Raw genomic sequence first — 15,751 nt, forward strand, 5'->3', positions numbered from 1 at the left:
CTAGCCTTTAATGTATATTTCAACTTTAGTAAATATTTTGTTAAGTGACTGTACTACTTTACTCCTTGCTAAGTGGCCCATAGAGTTCCTGTTGCTCCTTAGCCTTACCAACACTTGGTCTTGTTAGACAGTTTAATTTCTGCCATGATGGTGAGTGTGTAACATGTCTCATTGTGGTGTATTGCATTTTCATTCTCATTTTTTTTTTTTTTTTTTTTTTGAGACAGAGTCTTGCTCTGTTGCCGGGGCTGGAGTGCAGTGGTGCGATCTCAGCTCACTGCAAGCTCCGCCTCCCAAGTTCATACCATTCTCCTGCCTCAGTCTCCCGAGTAGCTGGGACTACAGGCGCCCGCCACCTCGCCCAGCTAATTTTTTTGTATTTTTAGTAGAGACGGGGTTTCACCGTGTTAGCCAGGATGGTCTCAATCTCCTGACCTAGTGATCCGCCCGCCTCAGCCTCTCAAAGTGCTGGGATTACAGGCGTGAGCCACTGCGCTCGGCCTTCATTCTCATTTTTAAAATATACAATTTTTGGGTATGTTTGCTGACATCTATAATATATTCATGCATCGGGGTATATATGAGCAATTTGTAAGGAAAGAAGCATGTATTGAGAGTGCTCAAAAGTTTTTACTGATAGGAATATATGAGCAAAACAGTTGAAAGATCAGGGTAATATTGAATGCCAGGAAGGGGTTGGCGTGTAGCTTGGGACTTGGAAGGTGATACTGGTCTTGTGGGGAGACCCCCTAAGTGGCAGTGCCTGTTGGGGCTAAGAAGCCTCTTCCCAGAGGGTACTGAACCCACAGAGTACCCACCACCCTTCAGGCCTTCTTGCCTAGCACATCTGGCAGAGGAGAGGGGGAGACTCTCAGGCTAGAGCCCTCAGCAGGTGTACCCTTCAATTTGGAATTGGCAGGTGCCCATCTTTTAAGTGCTTCTAGGGCAGTAGTTCTCTACTAGGGGTGATTTTGTCCCCCCAGGGAACATTTGCCAATGTCTGATGATATTGGCCAGGGATACCACTAAACATCTTAAAATGCACAGGACAGCCCCTATAACTAATTACTTGGCCCTGAGTATCTGGTGTTGAGGTTGAGAAACTCTGATCTAGGAAAAGAGCCAGGAAACAGATTTGCCATACACTTGCTGCATGGCCTCAAGGAAGTCACTGAAGTGATTTGAGCCTCAGCCTCCTTGGAATCTGAAAAATGGGTAGCAAGTGTTGCTGCCCCTCCCCCTCATGGGGCTCTTGTCAGGATGGGGGAGATGGTGAATGTACAGGTGTTTTGGGAGGCGTCCCTGCACAGGGGCCTTGTGGCTGTTGCGTTCCAGTAGAGCCAGGACTTTTCAGCGCTGGACCTTCTTGCTTGATTGTGTTCCCTGTCCACCAAGCTGGAGGCGTCAGGTGACAGCTGTGAGCCTCAGTCCTGGTTCATGCTGCTGCAGGGGCTGTGGGGTGCTTCCCCCACAGTCCCTGGGGGCCCCAGCCTTTTGATGAGGGCTGCAGAAATGAGGGGTTCTCTGGGAGCCTTGGGGCCCAGGACAAAAGCATTTCCAACTTTGTCCTTAGCTGGATGGGAGTCCAAGGTTGTGGGGTGATAAGAGGTATTTATCATGTTCCTTATCTGAGGACCCATTGCAGGTCTTAGGCAGCAAAGAGTGGGAGCCAGAGGTCCTCCTTGGGGGCTGTGCACACCCAGGCCTGGCTCCTACTCATCCTTTGTGTCCTTGCAGAATTTGCCAGCCCAGGGAGGCCCAGGGTTGGGCCAGAGTCTGGGTCAGTCCTCCCTGGGCCTCTCTGGCCTCCCTGTTCTGGTCTTCCCTCACATTGCTGGCATCTCCTACCTTCTCCAGGAGCCATGGCCTGCCTCATCTCCTCTCTGCTGTCCCCTTCCTTCCTGAAACCTGCACTCACGAAAGGGCCCAGTAAACTCATCCACCCTGAGATGCAGATGACCAAATAGCATAACTTTTCTTAACAAAGGGTATTCGCTTATCAAAGATGGGAATCCCTTGGCCACCAGAAAGAAGCACTAAGTGAAATCTCTGCCCAATCTCTTTGGCAGGCTGTTAGAAAAGTGCTGGGGGGCTGAGGAACCACTGAACTCGCATGTGTAGCAAGAACAGTTTCTGCACAAGTGAAAAGTGTGCGGTGGTGTGGATCCTCCCGGAGCTGCCCAGGGCTCTGCTTGGTCTCAGGCTCCGTGTCAAGATGGGCTGTAGTTTGGCCTCGACTTGGGTGTCTGGAGGCCCCTGGAAGGCCCAAAGCCAAGGCTGAAAGTGTGTGGCCAGTCAAGAAGATGGTGAGCTGTGGGACTTCTGGCTAGAAGGACACATGTCTCTAGGAGGCGGGGCTGGGGTTAGGGTTAGGCCTACCCTGGACCTGTTGGGATTGGGACTCGGGCAAAATTCTTGCTGCTCTGTGTCTCTCCATCTTGGTGCCTAGGGCCCTCTGAGGCCAGGCTGGGGTCGGGGCGGCCATGAGAGGAGCTCTGTGGGTGCGTGGAGCCGGTCGGGTGAGATTGGAGCAGTCTGTGTTGGGTAGGCTGCGGTGTGTGAGAGGCCGTCGGGGCGCAGTTCCCTCTGTGCTGTGAGTAATCCTCGGCCACATTTGCAGCTCCCAGGGGATTGTGCAACTTCCTCTGGGGTGAGGTGCAGGGGGCTGGGTGAGAAACAGCAGCGGTGGGGGAAATGAGGAAACTGGGCCCGGCCTTGGGGCTGGGGAGCGGCCCTGGGCTCTGGCCCCTGGAGGAGCTGAGCATTCCAGGGGCCTCCTTCCAGGGTGCTGCCCTCTTGAAGGTATGAAAGCACACGCCTGCATGTGTGTGAGCATGAGCATGTGTGCATGTGTGTGCATGTGTGTGAGCATGTGTGTGCGTGCATGTGTGTGCATGTGTGTGCCTGTGTACATGTGTGTGTGACAGCATATGTCTGTGTGTGTGCATGTGTGTGAGCATGTGTGTGTGCATGTGTGTGAGCGTGTGTGCATGTGTGTGCTTGTGTGCATGTGTGTGTGCATGTGTGAGAGCATGTGTGAGTGTGTGCATGTGTGTGAGCCTTTGTGCATGTGTGTGAGTGTGTGTGCATGTGTGTGGTGTCTTTGGGGAGGTGGGTGGGTAGGGATGAGGCCCCTCAGGCTGCACTGGCATTGGGATGTCTTTGGGGAGGGGTGGGGATCTTTGAGCATGGCCAAGGCTGGAGTAGGGGAAAGAATGGGGAGGCAGGTGGCCAAGCTTGGGAGTGCGGGATGGACAGCATGGGAAATCAGGAGTCAGCCAGAGTTGTGCCTCGGTTTCCTCATCTCTCCAGGCTTGTTTCGAGGGTCTAGTGAGAAGGTCATGGGCAGTATGTGCTTAGCATGTCACCGGCCAGGCCACAGTGAATACCCATTTACGTTAGGGGCTAGGAGCATATGCTCTACATCCACCTGCTTGAATCCTGGCCCTGCTGTTTTGCAGTTTCGTGATGCTGGCAAGTTACTTACCCTCCTGTGCTTCCTCATCTGTAAAAGGGAGATGACAGTTATAGTGCCCAGCTTGTGAGTTCTGAAGAGTAAAAGACTTTACTCACGTGAAGTGCTCAGAGTAGAGCCTGCCACCCACTAAGCGCCTGCACAGGTTAACATTTCACCAGGACATAGCATGTTTGTGTGCAGATGGCAAAAAGCTGCCCAGGGCTCCTGACGATCATTTTTGATGGTGGAAGTTTGAGCTGGAACTGAGAATGACAGTAAGAGCTCATGTTTACCTGGCCTTATTCCGTGTCAGGTACTGTGCCCAGTGCTTCACCTGTGCCAGACCCTTCACCCTCACAGTCACCCCATGAGGGGGATGCTGCCATCATTCCCATTTTGCAGATGGGGACATGGAGGCACAGGGGCTAGAGTGACTTGCTCCAGGGCAGTGACATCAGTGAGGGAGAATGGCAGAATGGTCCACTCAGCCCACAGGTGGGCCCCTCACCCACATCCCTGCCCCTTTTCTGGGTTCCAATAGAAGTATGGGGGAGGAGGAGGATGGAGGGTCTGCTGGGAGGGGTATGAGGGCTGGCCTTGCAGCCTGTGGGCTCTGGCCAGGGAGCCCTCTCTTTCCTCTGTGCCACCTCCAATTAAGTAATCAAAGTAACCCACAGCTATAAAGAGTTAAATTAATATAGGGAATGGAGCCAGGTGCAGTGGCTCACACCTGTAATCCCAACACTTTGGGAGGCCGAGGTGGCTGGATCCTCTGAGGTCAGGAGTTCTAGACCAGCCTGGCCAACACGGTGAAACCCCATCTCTACTAAAATACAAAAAATTAGCTGGGTGTGGTGGTGCACGCCTGTAATCCCAGCTTCTTGGGAGGCTGAGGTGGGAGAACTGCTTGAACCCAGGAGGCAGAGGTTGCAATGAGCCTAGATTACACCACTGCATTCCAGCCTGGGCGATGGAGGGAGACTCTGCCTCAAAAAAAATAAAAATAAAAAATAATATAGGGAATGGCTTATTAGTAGTTGGAGTTGGAAGAGACTTCCTGGGAGAGTGAGCTCCCTGCCAGTGTGTAGTCTTGAGAGAGCGGTTGAAGCCCACTCCTTTTTGGGCATGAGGGTGCGGTGGTTCTGAATATTGCTTCAGATTCACACAGGCCTGGTTTTCAGCTCTGTCTGAGTCAGTTACTGTGTGGCCTCAGGCCTCAGTTTCGCCACATTTAAAATGGGGGTGATAGCAGTTCCTATCTCCTAGGGTGATGGTGAGGATGAAATGAGACATCATAGTAACATGCTTAGCACAGGTCTGGCATGGAGTAAGTGTCTGATCGATGGATGCCATTATTAGGCACCTGTTGTAGAGAGGGCCACACGCCAGGCAGGGAGTTGGGCTGCACAGATATTTTTGGAGGGAGGTTTTTTGAATTGTGGATCAGGGCCACTAACTGGATCCTAATTCAGCCATGAAATCAGTATTAGTGGGTCTCCATGAATATATTTTTTTTTAATGAAAAAGAAGAGACTAGAAAATATTCACATGTATTGCTCAGTATCAGTAAGCATTGTTGTGTAGAACACGTTTCGTGTGTGTGTGTGTTTGTGTGTGTGTGTATGTGTGCCTAGTGTCAAATAAAGTATATTTTTCTGTGAGTCATGGTCCAAAACTTTGGTGCCACCGCATCAGAGATTCTGTCCCTCCTGTGCCATGTTTATGGAGTACCTACTGAGTATAAGACGCAGCAGCAATACTATGGCCAGGGTGCCTCAGCAAACCTCATGGTCTCACTGGAGAATCAGGGCCCAGTTCTTAGCAAGGTGGCTACCAAGCCTGTGGGTCAGCAGAGGAGGGAGCCGAGTGGTAAGAGAGGGATTCCTGGGTGGTGACCCTGTGTCAGGTGGGGACGATGAGAGGAGGTGGGGTGAATGGTTGGCCTGGGTCCTGGGGGCTGGGGTTTGGAGAGCTACCTGGAAAGGTGGGAGGCTGCCGTCAGTGGAAGCCTGCAGGGCCAGGCCTGGTAGAAGCTGCTCTCTGGAGCAGGGGGTTGGGTGGAGGTTGTCTGGGGGCTCAGGATTATTCAAGAGCATTACATTTATTGTGCACTTTATATCTATGATCATTACATTGTAATATATAATGGAATAATTATATATGGGTGAGGGATGTGCCAGTCTCCCTGGCTGGGGTGGGGTGGGGTAGAGAAGGACTTGGCCTTACTGATGCCCCCTTCCCCAGCTTGCAGGATCTATAGTCACTATGGATGAGACCTATGTGGGCCTGGCCTGCATCCTGGCTCTCAGCTTGAGCCCTGTCCAGAAGTCAGAAGACTTCCCACTATTTAGATCCCTCCCCTGGCAAGTGCTTGGCCTAGTCAGGGCCTCAGTTTCTCCATCTGTAAAGGAGGCACACTGTCCCCTGAGCAGCCAGCCTCCTGGGTGGTGATGCCCATCTTGTGGATGAACCAGCTGCAGGAAGTATGGAGAGCTCTTGGTGGGTTATGATTGTTGTCTTTAAGGCTAGAAGAATTGGGGAAAGTCATGAGGACATCAGCTGCCTGTCTGGAGAGCCCCTGGCCTCCCTACCCTGTGACCTAGGGCAGTGGGAGGAGAAGCCTGTGACCCATGGCAGGCTAGGGATATCCCCAGCTTTGAGTGCAGGCAGCCCAGTAGGGGCCTCAGAGGATGAGACTGAGCTCTGGCCTAATCTGGGAACCCCCAACCTCTAAAGCTCCACTCATCCTTGAGTACCCTAGGAGTCCCAGCTTGAGGGACTCTGGTGGCAGGTGGAGAGGCAGTAACCCAGGACTGACTGGCAGGGGCCAGTTTCCAGGAGGCTGTGGGTGGCTTCCAACCCACTGAGCACAGAGCCCAGAGGCTCAGGCATGAGCTCCCACAGTAGAATGTGGTGTTTAATGACAGGTCACATATATTGGCACTCCTGTGTGCCAGCGCTGTGCTAAGCACTTTTATATATTTGCGAACTTTATACAATAATCAAATGCAGGTCTTTTTATTATCCTGTTTTACAGATGAGGAAACTGAGGCCCAGAGAGGTTAAATCTCTCTCCCAAGGTTACCTAGCTAGTAGGTGAGAGAGCTGGCCTGAGAGCCTGAGTTCTGGATTCAGGATACCAGAGTTCAAATCTGGGTAGTGCCGCTTTCTAGCTGTGGGTCCTCAAACAGTGACTGAATCTCTCTGACCATTGGTTTCTTCCTCTGTGCCTTCCTCAAAGGGTTGTTGTGAGAGCTGTGTGAGGTAATGACTGAGGAGTATGTAGTACACAATAAGGGCTGAATAAATGGGACCTGCTTCATGACCTCTCCTGCATGCCAGTAAGGTGTCTGGCCTTCTAGGTCTCAGTCTCCTCAGTTGTGTGACACAGGGTACTGACCCCTTCCTTGATCCTCTCAATAGCGTTGTTGAGGATGTTGGGTGGGTCTTGAAGGAGACCTTCAGTGAAATACAAGTGCTAGACCAGCGGTCCCCAACCTTTTTGGCACCAGGGACTGGTTTCATGGAAGACAGTTTTTCCATGGATGAACAACAGGGGAGGGTTTCAGGATGATTCGAGAGCATTACGTTTATTGTGCACTTTATTTCTATTATTATTACATTGTAATATATGATGAAATAATTATACAACTCACCATAATGTAGAATCAGTGGGAGCCCTGAACTTGTTTTCCTGCCACTAGATGATCCCATCTGGGGGTGACGGGAGACAGTGACAGGTCATCAGGCATTAGATTCTCCTAAGGAGCATGCAACCTAGATCCCTCATATGCACAGTGCACAACAGGGTTTGCACTGCTATGAGAATCCAGTGCCACCGCTGATCTAACAGGAGGTGGAGCTCAAGTGGTAATGTGAGTGACAGGGAGTGGCTGCAAATACAGATGAAACTTCGCTCACCTGCCTGCCTGCCCGCCACTCACCTCCTGCTGTGTGGTCTGGTTCCTAACAGGCCGTGGATTAGTATGGGTCTGTGGCCTGGGGATTGGGGACCCCTGTGCTCCAGAGCTCTCAGGAATTCTTTAGGGTTTGCAGCTAACCACAGGTCCCGACGGATTGTGTTTGGGCCTGCTTCAGGCTTTCATGTTTCCTGTTGGCCCCTGCAGGCATTTCAGTTGGTGGCTCCACATCTATTCCAGGGTTTCCCAAGATGTTTTCTGTGGAAAGGTTTAGAGGTCAAGCAGGCACAGGAGATTGTAAGTCAAAGGGAAAAAAAAAGAAAAATAGGGGTTGGGGAAGGGGGAGATGCTAGTCAATGGGTACAAAACCTCAATTAAACAGGGGGAATAAGTTGTTTTCCTTGAGATGTATTATGCGGCATGGTGAATATAGTAAGTAATAATGTATTGTGTATTTCAAAATCATTTAAGAGTTAATTTTAAATGTTCTTGGCTGGGTGTGGTGGCTTATGCTTATAATACCAACACTTTGGGAGACCGAGGCAGGAGACTTGCTTGAGCCCAGGAGTTCGAGACCAACCTGGGCAACATGATGAAACCTGTTTCTACAAACAAAAAAATACAAAAATTAGCCAGGTGTGATGATGCATGCTTGTAGTTCCAGCTATGGGAGAGGCTGAGGTGGGAGGATCAATTGAACCTGGGAGGTTGAAGCTGCAGTGAGCTGTGATCATGCCATTGCACTCTAGCCTGGGTGACATAGCGAGACCCTATCTCCAAAAAAAAAAAAAACACACACACACACAGAAAACCCAAAACAAAAATTCAAATGTTCTTACCACCCAAAATGACAAGAATTTGAGGTGATGTATATGTTAATTAACTTGATTTAATTATTCCACATGGTGCACATAAATCATAGCATCACCTTGTACTCCATAAATACATGCAACTACACAAAACCCCAAATGGGTTTCTTTGCTGTAGGACTTGTCAGAACCTTTGATATGCTAATTTTTGTTGTACATCTCCAATATGTGGTCATGGTATACTCTAGGGTATCTCAAAGGCCTGGTGTTTAAAGCCCCATTTTCCAGATAGAGAAACTAACACCTGGAATGAAACTTAGGAAGGGATTTTCCCAGGTTATGCAGTTACCTGTAACAGAGTTAGGGCTAGACTCCTTGCTCCTGACTCCGTGGCCAGTGCTCTGCCCAGGATACCTCTTCCTCTTCCTCCTTCCTTTGTCCTCAGAGAAGTGTTGTGTGTGCTGCTGCTTCTTTCCTGAGGGCTCCTTACCTTTTTCTGGCCCCTCCCGCTGGGTTCCAGCATTAGAAGGTGTCTGTTTCCTTCTGGGCATTGCTATGAGATGGAGCTATGCCTAGTTTGTGGCTGCTGGGAGATCCTTCTCAGACTAATAGATGGCAATAAGGCTTCATCCCAGCTGCAGGGCCCCTAGCAAGTTAATTCCATTTCCTGAGCCTCATTCTCTTCAATTGTATAATGAAGCTCATTGTCTTGTCTGTCTTCTGGAGTTTTTGAGAAGTTCAGCTCTGACATGAACGTGCTCTATAATTTTCAGTTCATATGCAGATATGGGATCCATGAGTCTGACAGTTTTTATAATTTCTGGAGGCAAAGAGGACATGGGAAAAGGAGGCCCTGGCTGTGGGAGCTAAGTTCTGATCCCTTCCCCTGGCCACAGTTGGGGTCTGCCCTTCAGTGTACTGCTGCTCCTCTCTGCTCTCAGTTCCCCTGAGCATGTCTGAGGTGGGTCAGTCCAGCTGACTCGAGGGACCCACGTCCCAGGTGAGATGTGAAATGAAGCACGAATTTCAAGCTGGGGGCCTGTTTTCCTAGCTTCCTGCTGGGAGTTGGTGTTAGAGTGGGGAAACAACTCAAGTGACTTGGCGCCTCAGTACAGCTGTACCTGGAGCAGGGAGTCCCCACCAGCTTCTGCTCAGTCCTTTGATGCCCCCGCCCTTCATGGGGGATGACTGGTCACCTGGTTTGTGATGTAGGGTGCATGTGGGCATGCCAGTGCCTCCATCAACACAGCAGTCAGGGTTGAAATGCTCCAGGTCCTCTGCTGGCTGTGGGGGACTCCGAGTGACGGGCCAGGGGGTAGGCCAGGCCGGGTTGGGAGGTGGGAGGAGGTGGTGGCTCCCTGGCAGACAGTGTCCTCTCCTGAAGGGCTGTTTGCCCAAGTTATTCTTAGCACAGATTCATTATGGAGTCTATTTTTAGCCCTGTTTCTAAGTGTTGCCAACATCTGGTGCAGCCAGCACTGAAGGGGGTGGGGATGGTAAGGGTTACTCCTTTGGACATTTCTGGGGACTGGAGCCTCTGGCAGGAGAGTAAGGACAGAGTCTTCTACTTCCTGCACCTGCCACAGCTTGAAGCTGGGCATGCAGTAGGTGTCCTATTCATGCTTGTGTGTTGATTGCTCTCCCAGCATCTCATCCTTCCAGCTCTAGCTCCTGTGAGTGGGTGGGAGAGGGGGTGGTGTTACCACACCTGGAAAGGATGAGGTGAAGGTGCTCCTCAGATAGGCTTTCCACATCCACCCCTCGGGGTCCAGTTGGCCTCTGACCCCTGCAGAGAGGCCTCACAGGAGGGAGGCAAGCCCCAAACTAGGGTGCTTGTGACAGCTACCACTGAAGGAGGAGCCAGCAGACATTATCGGGAGGGGGTGTAGCACTGGGGTGAGACTGCCTGGGATTGAATCCTAACTTGGCTATTTCCTAGCTGTGTAAACTTGGGCAACTCATCAACCTCTGTATGCCTCAGTTTCCTCCTCTGTGAGATGGAGATGGGAGCGTAGTGTTGTGGGTTTAAGTAAGATCATACTGTATGAACTGCCTAAGTGGAAAGTGCTGTATAATAGAGAGGTGGTGGTATTAGTAGCAGTGGTAGTGCTATATTACTGAGAAGCTCTGTATGTGACGTCCTGTTGGGGTGAGTTGGGTAGGAGACTTAGCGCTTTTCTTTGATGAGATGAGGCTTGCAGTGGGGCTCAGAGGAAGTGGTTATAGCCAGGCATCATGACGGTGGTGATGTCTGCAAGAGCTGTGTGTTGGGTTGGAATGTGGGCTTTGCCACTCAAAGGTTGGGTGACCTTGGATGAATCACTTAATCTTTCTGAACGCCCATTTCTTTATGTACAAGAAAGAGATGATAATGCCTGAGCCATAGGCATGATGTACGTGGAGCATTTTGCCCTGTACTGGGAGCGTGGGAGGACCTGAATCCATGATTTTTTTTTTTTGTCTTAATTGAGACAGAGTCTCACTCTGTCACCCAGGCTGGAGTGCAGAGGCATGATCTTGGCTCACCGCAACCTCCACCTCCTGGGTTCAAGTGATTCTCCTGCCTCAGCCTCCCGAGTAGCTGGCATTACAGGCATGCGCCACCACACCCGGCTAATTTTTGTATTTTTAGTAGAGATGGGATTTCACCTTATTGGTCAAGCTGGTCTCGAACTGCTGACCTCAGGTGATCCACCCACCTCAGCCTCCCATAGTGCTGGGATGACAGGCGTGAACCACTGCGCCTGGCCCATGAGAATTTTTTGGGAGTGGGGGTGTTGCTGTGTCCCTTTCCCATGTGCAGGATGGGGTCCTGTTGTCTTGAGAGTCTTGGGGAACAGCTTGGCCTGCAAGTCGGGAGGGCCAGGGCTGTGGTCCTAGCTCTCCCTGAGCTGTGTGGTCCACACACACTCCCTGCTTCCTCCAGGCTTCTGCAATGTGGAGAGGCCAGAGAAAACTGTGGTTTTCAGATTCTTCCTCACAATCCCAGAAGGTGCCTTGTATACTGTCTGGGAGCGTGGGGGAGGCCCTGGTTGGAGGCCAGGTGGGGTGATCCTCCCCACTCCCCATGCTGCTCTCCTGCTCCTCATACTGACTCCAGGTGCTCCATGGAGCTGCTTCATCCTCATGTTTTACGTATCAAGGGTCCAGGCCGACTTTGTCTGAAAATGGGAGTTCTGCTGCTAAAATCAACCTGGGACTTTCTGGTAGGTGACTCCCAGGCTCCTTGTTGTCTAACGTTTTGTGCCCTCTGACTTGGCATGGACTCCCAACCTGTATATCAGGGTCTGGAGTGCTGTGGTCACTGGATTCCCTGAGGGCTGGAGTCCCTCAGGGTGTGGAGCACAGAGGAGGCTGCCTCCAGGGCCTCTCTGGGGCTGGGCTGCCACTCAAGGGTAGAGCTTCCAGTGCTGCCCCAGTCTCCCTGCACCCTTAGGATGGGGGTGCCCTGAAGATGATAGTCCATCTCAGAAGCAGTGTCTCACAGGAGGGAGGGGTGATATGGGCAGAAAGGCCCTGCCACAGTGCTGGCATGTAGTAAGTGCTCAAGAAATATTTGAAATGAATGAATGAAATGGTACCAGCAAGGCTGCACCTCTGATGTAGTGGTGAAACTTCCCCTGCCTCCCTTTTCTTCCTTCTCACCCCTGCTCCCTCTTCCCCATCCTCTGCTTTGTCTGACCAGCCTTAAGCTACCCCAGCCTGGGTTCCAGATTCAGCCTTATTCATAATCTAGAACAAAGACACTTCCCCAATGTAAGTTATAGTTTGTTCATCTGGAAAATAAGCACAATATGCTCAGGTTCTGAAGGCCCTTTGGTTCTCACCGTCTCTTTGCTCAGGGCATGGGGGTGATTTCTCAGGGTAGGGGTGGTAGAATCATATGCATACGCACACACACGCACACGCGTACGCACACGCACACACGCGCACACACACGCACACGCACACACACAGGACTCAGTGCAGTGGTCTTGGCTGGGAAAGGTCCTTGCCTTCTGACCAGGAAGGAGCCCTCGGAGCTGAGGTGCTCCCAGACTCAGCACTGTTCGGGGCCTACAGGGTGTGGTGTGGCCCGCTCTAGCTCAGACTGGGGGGTTCCTGTGGGTGTCAGGGGATGGGTGGCCATTCAACTGTGTCCACTGGGCTGGGCCGCCACTGTGACTTTGTGTATGACCTTCAGGGAGTGAGGGGGCGTGCATCAGGGCGCCTATCTGTGTCGTTATGACTGGTCGTGAGGGAGGGTGCCACATGTCTAGCCAGCCAGGAAGCAGGGCCAGTTAGCTCCTGTTCCTGGGTGCCTCCTGGCTCTGGGGACAATAGAAAGTGATTCATGCAAAGGGGCCCTCCCTGTTTTGGCCACAACCTGAGGAGTAAGGTGGCCTGGCTGTCTGCCTTTCCCTGCTTCCCACCAGGTGCCCGAGTTCTCCCCTCCTTCCTCGCCTCAGACCCCGTTTCTCCCTGGGGGTAGGTGGCTGCCCTTCCCTGCAGCCTGACACCCTCTCAGAGACAAACAGAGGAGTGGGCTGCCCATGCCTATAGCTATAAGAGTGAGTCAGTGTAGGGACTAGAGGGCATGAAGTCCCTCTGCTTCCTGCAGCCAGGCGGTCCCTGCACCAGAAGAAGTGGCCCGATGAGGCCTGGGCTGGGACGCTGTGGTCAGCACTGATACCAGCTGAGTGGCTTTCCAGCTTAAGAAGACCTGCCAGAGATGGGAGCGGACAAGCTCCAGCTGCCCACCACTCGCCTTGCCATCCTGGCTGCAGCCGGCTGGTGACTCATTCCCCTGGGGAGTGAGCCAGCTCCTCTCCTGGGGTACCCCAGCACCTTGGTGCAGGCTGGGTGGCCAGGAGTCCTGGGTGCTTCAGAAAACCTGTGCTGAGCCCAGGGCCCTGGTAAGCTGGGGAGGGAGGACTGAGGCCCTCTGTATGGGGTGGGGGTCGCAGCCAGACTTCTCTTGCTCCTTTTCCTGGCCCCCGCAGACTTCACCCTCCCTCTGGCCACAGAAGAGGCTGCAACCCCAGATTACGTAATGGGTCCAAAATGCCTGGCAAGCAAGCAGCCCAGCCAGCGGGTAGACTCAGGAGTCCCCATTCCCCAGTACCTGCCACCAGGGCAAGTTCCCATTCCCTTCCTGGGCTGGGTGGGAGAGTGGGTGGTGCTCGCTCACCCCTGGAAAGAGCTGCGCTGCCTGGGAAGGGGTGGGGAGGCTTTCTCCAGAGACATGAATTCTTGGCCTGACCCCAGATGCCAGCCTCCCCAGCTCCACTCCAGAGTAACGCTGGGTGCACACACAGCCCCATTGTGTGCCTGGGCCCCGTGCCTGCCCAGGGCCTGGCACTGGCTCTATCAACAGCCGTGGCTCCGTCAGCTCCTCAGCAGCCCCTGCCAGCGCTTGAGCCCTTGGGCCCCTGGTGAGGAGGAAGAGGGAGGACTAGTGATTAAGGGTATGAGTACTGGGTGGGGTACCAGGACCTTTTTGGATGCTATCAACTATGAGAGACAAGAGCAGGGAGACTTAGCCGCATTCCCCGAGGAGGAAACTGAGGCCCTGAGAGGCTTCAGTAACTTGCCCATGGCCTCATGGCTAGTGAGAGGCAGAGCTGGGGTTGGAGCCCAGAGCTGTGGCTGAGCCCCTTACTGTGCTCATCACCCAATCCCAGACCAGGACTCAGGAGAAGGCATGGTGCCCGCTTTCCACAGCCCCACTTTGGGGAGCCTCTTTCTGGAAAATACATGTCCCCAGGGTGGAAGAGGACCCTGCGACAGTAGGATTTGGAGTCCTGTGTGCTTGTGAGAAGCATGGGGGTTCATTTTCAAGGATGGTGCTGGTGGCCACACAGGCAGAGTAGGTTTCCAGAGCTGGAGGACAGGCTCTGTGCCTCAGTTTCCCTGCTCTACCCACACTGTACATCCACTGTGCCTTCTGGGAGGGGATAGGAATATTGAGGTGAGGTATGGCCAGGGCTAGGGACTAGACCCCCACTCCTGAGCTCTACAGGCTGGTGTGAAGCCCCCTTCACCAACCCAGAACCCCACTCAATGCCTCTTGATGCTTCTGTTCTAAGTTAGGTCTGAGTCGCCCACCTCCTCAGCTTTCCCAGCCTGAAGAGGCCTCTGAGCTGGGTGAGCCTGCCAAGGGGGTAGCCCAGCTCAGTGCCATGAGGGCCCTGCCTCTGCCACAGGCCCATGTTCCACCACCCCCCTGCCAAGGTGAGGGTGCCCAGACATGACCCTTTTGGGGCCTGCCCTGTGTTTTACTTTCCAGGCTAGGCTTATTCACTCCAAGAGGCTTGATTCCCCTGGAGCTGGGGGAACTCAAGGGCTCCTCCGTTCTCCAGTAGCCCACCCTTTTGTTCCCCTGTCTGTCCTGGGCATGAAGCCTGGCTCCCTCCTTCTACACCACCTCAGCCCCCTTAGCAAGGGATAGGGAATTCTGCAGTGACTGCAGGATTGTGAAATGCCGGGGCTGGACCTTGAGGACAGGCGGGGAAAGAGAGATGCTGGAAGGGGACACTGAGACCATGTCCCTTCATACCCCACGTGGGAGGTCTGTCTCCTCCATTCTGCTGGCGCCCATTTTCCTGCATGTATACCATTCCCACCCACCAGTCAGCATACCTTCACCCAAGGCCACAGCGGTGGGGATGTTGAGCCCAGAGGACCATGTCCGAGTGTCCTCTACCTGGGGCCTGTGTGGGAGAGGAGGAAACCAAGGGACAGCCCTCAAGGAGTTTACACTGCAGCTGAGGAAACCAGACAGGTGACTTCTTTGTACCTGTTTCTCATTTGTAAAATGAGTACAGTAGTATTTCCTACTTCCTAGTGTCATTGGGAAGGCCAAATGAGTTAATACATGATGAAGCTGAGGGCCTGGCACCGGCTCTATCATGACTTTAGAAGCCACCCTTGATAGATGGTTTTACAACTCAATACAAGTTTTAGTAGTATCCATAGTGGTAGAAGAAATACAATATATGATATCAGATAATGATGTTTTTTCCAAGCTGGATTGTAAGAATAGGGCAGGGGCTGTCTTATTCATCCTTGTATTCTTGTGTCAGACACAGAACCAGGCTTGGAACAGAGTAAGTCATTGTTCCCAAATGGTGATCAGAGGTGGGTGAAGTCAGGGTGTGCTGCCTGGAGGAGGAGGAGACCCTAGAGCAGGGCTTCCAGAGAGCAGAAGTTGGATAATCTGTGGGAGAGGAACTGGGGGAGGGTCTGGGGGCCCAGATTGGGTGGGGAGGTCCCCTTGGCTGCACCCAGTGCTTGTTTAAGGAGAGGGATCCTGCATGCTTTGGAGGCCCAACTAGAGCGGTTGGACTTTATCTGGTGGGTAGTGGAGAGCAATTGGGGGTGATGGAGCAGGAAAACAATCTTTCTATGTTGCTCAGTCAATTTAATTTTTTGTTTTGTTTTGTTTTGTTTTTGCGACGGAGTCTTGCTGTCTCCCAGGCTGGAGTGCAGTGGCGCGATTTCGGCTCACTGCAAGCTCCACCTCCCGGGTTCATGCCATTCTCCTGCCTCAGCCTCCCAAGTAGCTGGGACTACAGGCACCTGCC

At 52.5% G+C, this 15,751-nt stretch overlaps 1 protein-coding gene across 4 annotated transcripts in view; it reads left to right on the forward strand.

Annotated features, from left to right (window-relative positions):
* The window catches only part of TFEB (transcription factor EB), a 53,616-nt gene that overhangs the window by 10,565 nt on the left and 27,300 nt on the right, over positions 1-15,751 (forward strand). Inside the window, exon 2 of one of the 4 annotated variants that reach the window (XM_017878273.1) lies at positions 2,070-2,306. The exons of 2 other annotated variants lie outside the window; for them this stretch is intronic. The gene's annotated coding sequence lies outside the window, so the exon portion shown is untranslated. Of the gene's footprint in view, positions 1-2,069; positions 2,307-2,702; positions 2,803-15,751 lie in introns of those variants that run through there. One more of the 4 variants, XM_017878276.1, reaches the window with a different exon arrangement.

The sequence above is a fragment of the Rhinopithecus bieti genome, unplaced genomic scaffold (genome assembly GCF_001698545.2).
Source record: "Rhinopithecus bieti isolate Rb0 unplaced genomic scaffold, ASM169854v2 scaffold_9981, whole genome shotgun sequence".
Classification (NCBI taxonomy): domain Eukaryota; kingdom Metazoa; phylum Chordata; class Mammalia; order Primates; family Cercopithecidae; genus Rhinopithecus; species Rhinopithecus bieti.